Genomic DNA, 5,216 nt, shown 5'->3' with positions numbered 1-5,216 from the left:
TCTTAACTTTCTTGATTCTTTTCTCAAGGGAACAAAATCAAAGGAGGTTCATCTTCAAGATATGCCTAAGGATATGCTATACGTAGAGGTACATTATCCCAACAATGAATGTAACTGTACTGTATCCCTAAAATGTACCAATAAACTCAATAAAATAAAAAAAAAAAAAAAAAAAAAGTCCCCCTATTTATTACTATGTTTTAGATGAAAAATTAAGGCTTAGCCAAGTGTGCCTATAATCCCAGCACTTGGGAGGCTAAAGCAGGAAGATTATGTGAATTCAAGGCCATCTTGTGGTACATAGCAAGACCCTGTCTCGAAAAAACCAAGTAGAAAAACCAACCATGATAACAAAACAACAACAGGGCGGGGGATTTAGCTCAGCGGTTTGGTGGCCTGCCTTGAGTTCAATCCCCGGTACCAAACCAAACCAAACAACAGCAACAACAACAAAAGCTTGAGGCTTGAAGAGATGAAATAACTGTGTCAGTATTGTACAGTGAGGCTCACAAACTCAAGGTCCCAAGTTCGATCCCCGGTACTGTTGTACCCAAGTCACGAAATCCCCAAGAAGACCACCACGGAGTCTCTTCTGATGCAAACACACGAGGAGTTTATTGCAAGCTCGAGCCTGGACCTCCAGTGGCACCATCACAGCAGCTTTAAACTGAAGGCCCCAACCCATTTTCAAGACATGCTTATATAGGGCTGAGGATGGATACTATTTTTAACTTTCCATTACTAAGGGTTATTATTAGGACACTTAGGGGAAATACCTCATTCTCATGAGGGGAATTATCCCATACTCCTGAGGAGCTCAGCGGGAGGCACTGTATTTCTATTTTTAAGGAACACTTTATGTGATTACACAATTAGGCAAACTCTCTGTACTCAGCAAAGCCTATACTATCTCTAACTTATTCATTACTAGGTAGTTGCCTAGTAATCGGGGAGGGGAATACATTCACTCTTGGGGTCAGAAGAAGAGGAACAGAAAAACAGGGAGGAGGTTGTTATAGCCCTTTGCCCAGAAAACTTTGTATTTATATTCTGAGCAAAGGTCAAAGAGGGAGACCACCTCCATCAGAAAACTTCGTTCCTGCAGTACAAAAAAAAAAAAAAAAAATTGCAGTTAAGGGCCTGGGAATTTAGCTCAGTGGCACCATGCCTGCCTCCATAGTGCAAGGTCTTGAGTTCAATCCCCAGTAATGCAAAAAAACCAAAAGAAAACAAACAAATAAAACCATGAACATATAGGAGACTAGCCAGACTAGATGCCTCTTTATACTTTAATTAACCCACTTGAGCTGGTATAAGTACATAAACATGACATTATAATTTAATAGAGTTTGGGTTAGGTACCAATATCTAGTTACTCAAAATCACCAAGAAAAACTGTTGGATGTAGAAGGGAGGTGAGGAATGAGGGTGAGGTATGAGGTAGCTGAAGAAAGTCTGGAGAGAGAAAGGGAGGCGGCCGTCCTTGGAGCCTGCTTGCTGGGCTACATCTGAGGCATAAGGTAACCAAGGAAACGGCTGGGAAAAAAAAAGGGAGGGCCCACGCTGGAGCCGGCTGTCCTGGACTAGATCCACCTTTCGAGTTAAACGTTAACCCCGAACCAGGAGGCCCTGGTCTAAACACAGCCGGGTGAGTTGGATTCTACTCAGTCCCCGGCCTTGTGCCCGCCTAATCACCACACCATCCACTCTGCAGAGCGACCCCCAAGGGGCTCTGGCCCCAGGATAATTCCTCTAAGGCACAGAAAGCTCACTCCACCCCCCGACAGAGGCCAAGTGAAGCCGCTCCTGGGCAGCGGTCACTCCTCGGACCCAGCCCTCACTCCCACCTCAAACCCCCAGGCTTAGCACACAGTGCGCTGGGTGCCCAAGCTCTTCTCAGTGGCCTGACCCTTCTCTGTGGGGCGAGCCTCCTCTCTTCTCTTTCAAATAAACCTTTGATCCCGCTGCTCTTCTCTGGTGTCCTGCTCAATTTGTTTAGGACAAAATCCCCAATTCCAGTAACAAGGGGAAAGGAGCAATTTTCCTGTATCCTGTAAAGAAAATCTGTATCATGAAATTTATTTGTTTTATTTTGGTTTTGGTTTTTGGTTTTTTTTTTTTTTTTGAGACAGTGTCTCACTACGTAGTTGAGACTGACCTGGAACTCACTATGTAGCCCAGGCTGGTCTCGAATTTACAGTGACCCTCCTGCCTCAGCCTCCCGAGTGCTGGGATTACAGGCGTGCGCCACCACGCCCAGCTTGTATCATGAAATTTAGCACGACAGTACAGAGAGGAAGGAGCCAGCCCAGGCCTGGTCAAAGCTTTCTTTCTCCTATAAACGTGAGAAGCAAAAACAGAAGACAGAAGGTGCTAACTATATGAGTAGCGCAAAGTACAGAGAGTAGGGGTGCCAGGCTCAGTGCATAAAAATGCGGACATTCAGTTAAATGTGAAAAACACACACTAAAAATAATTGTTCGTCTGAAATGCAAGCTTACCTGAGCGTGCTGTATTTTACCTGGCAACTTCGAAGCGATGGACTTACCTGGGCAGAGACAGAGTCCAGAAAGCATACAAATGTGTTCTGAGAATAAATAGTGGGCATATTTTTTTTGGAATGGTAGGGAAAAGATCAGACAAGTGGGCAAAGTGTATTGAGCAGGTCGTGAGAGCCAAGGCTAGGGGTGGGGTGGGCAAAAGCCGTCTATGAAGGAGCAGTCAGAGAGGTGGGAAGAAATCTGAAATCATGAGACACTCTTTTGCCCATTAGATTGATGAAATTCGAAGCTTCATAGACATTATGTTACAGTGATACATGCATACTTACGTTTATCGCAGCACAACTCATAATAGCTAAATCTTAGAAATGCCTATTACAGATGAATGGATAGCCGGGCGCGGTGGAGCACGCCAGTCATCCCAGCACTTGGGAGGCTGAGGCAGGAGGATCGCTGTGAATTCGAGACCAGCCTGGGCTACATAGTGAGTTCCAGGTCAGTCTCAACTATGTAGTGAGATCCTGTCTCAACCCCCACCCCCATACATAAATAAATAATATACATTAAAGGATATGAAGGCAATTCGATAAAGTTATGTACGAAAGCCTCATACTATGCATGTATTGCATGTGAGCAGTTTTAATATATTGAACAGTTGAATTTCCACAGCAACCCAGTGAAGAAGGTATTATTAGTGATGAGGAAATGGTGGCATACATTAGATGATTTGCCCAAATTTTCCCAACTAATAAGTGGCTGAAACAGCACTTGACTCCCGGCTGTGCTGTAAAGTAGACTTCTCCTTAACTATAAAGTCTAGAAAGAAACACTAGTCTGGTGTAGAAATTCCTTTTCTAGGTGTATGTTCTACATATGTTGCATATGTCTGCAAAGCAATTGAACAGAATAATTCATTGTAGCGTGGTTTAAAAAAGGAGAAAACTGGGCCAGGGATTTAGCTCAGTGGTTTTGCTGCCTGCCTCACAAAGGTAAGGTCTGGAGTTCGAACCCTGGTACTATACCAAACAAAACAAAACAAACAAACAAACAGAAGATTGGCCAGGTGTGGTAGTGTAAGCCTGTAGTCTACCATACGCATGCTGGGAAGTTGAGGCACAAAGATCTGCAAGAGTTCGAGGCCAGCCTGGGCTACAGATGAGTTTAAGACCAACCTGAACTACATAGCAAGACCTGTCTCAAAAAAAAAAAAAAAAAAAAAGCACAGAAGACTGAAAACAACCTGAATGTCCATAAAAAGGAAATCGAATGAAGTATATTTTGTTATAACCTTACAGTGGAAAACTACACACTCCTTACAAAGAAATATTTATGTGTATAGAATGATCTCTGAGATACATTGCTGGCAAGATATAGTACTAATAGCTTTCTTGTATTTTTTTGTTCTCATTGAGTCTATTGGTACATTTTAGGCATACAGTACAGTTACACTCATCATTGGGATCTTGTGCCTTTACAAGACAGATCTTGGTTCTCATTTTTTCCCTGTACCCCTGCCCTCCCTTACCCCCTCCTTCCTTCCCTATTTACAAGCTTTGTTGTATTATTATTATTATTATTATTTTGGTACCAGGGATTGAACTCGGGTTCTTGTGCTTGCGAAGCAGGCGGCTGAACCACTGAGCTAAATCCCCAGCCCTGCTTTCTTGTATTTTTAAAAAATCCACTTGTGGCACAGTACCTGAGTATAATGCTTAATAAAAAGCAATATACAGGACACTTTATTTGTTTGTTTTTACTATTTAAAAATTTTTTTTGTTTGTTTTTTGAGACAGGGTCTCACTATGTAGTTGAGACTGATCTGAAACTCACTATGTAGCCCAGGCTGGTCTTGAACTCACAGGGATCCTCCTGCCTCAGCCTCCCAAGTGCTGGGATCACAGGCAAGTGTCATCATGCCTGGCACTATTGGTTTTTTTTTTAAAAAGTGAACATAAGGGGCTGGAAATATTACTTGGTGGTGGAGCATGAATTTAACATGCCTGAGGCCCTAAGTTCAATACTTAGCATACAAAATAAATTAATAAAGAATGAGCCGAGGGCCAGGGATTTAGCTTAGTGGTTCTGCCGCCTGCCTCACAAGAGCAAAGTTCCAAGTTCGATCCCTGGTACCAAAAGAAAAAAAAAAAATGAGCCAGAGATTTAGCTCAGTGGTGCCACCAACTGCCTTGCAAGAGCAAGGTCATGAGTTCCATCCCCAGTACCACAAAACAAAACCAAACCAAAGAATGTAAAAAAGTGAATTTAGGGTATGCACACACACGTATATGGATGTATGTATAAAAGTTACTCCTAAAAGGATGGGAGCCAGGAAGATGATCTAGAAAATGTCTGCCTCTGTGGAGGAGGGTATGACGGTTTTCTTTGTACCTCCACTCCTGTTTCAAAATAGGTGGTTTTTATTTTTCAGGTTCTGCAGCTTGTCATCTTGTAGTCTCTCTGCTTTATTCTGGGCTGTCACATGAACATCTTTCCTCAGTCTCTGAGGAAAGCCATGCTCGCCTCTCTCAGCCATTTTCCAGGTATGAACCGCTGTGTCAGGTGTCTCTCTGCCTGAGAGAAAAAAGCTGCTGCAGTGGTTTTCCTTTTCACTTCCCGTGGCCGTTGAGGCCTGGGCAGGGCAGGTCCCGCCTGTGCAGCTGCTGAATGCTCCGCTCCGCTGGTAGCTGAGTGGCCTCTGTCCACACAGGGCTTTCA

This window comes from Fukomys damarensis, unplaced genomic scaffold, assembly GCF_012274545.1.
Source record: "Fukomys damarensis isolate Sample0158 unplaced genomic scaffold, DMR_v1.0_HiC HiC_scaffold_16, whole genome shotgun sequence".
Taxonomy (NCBI): domain Eukaryota; kingdom Metazoa; phylum Chordata; class Mammalia; order Rodentia; family Bathyergidae; genus Fukomys; species Fukomys damarensis.
Note: the sequence above shows the minus strand (reverse complement) of the source record.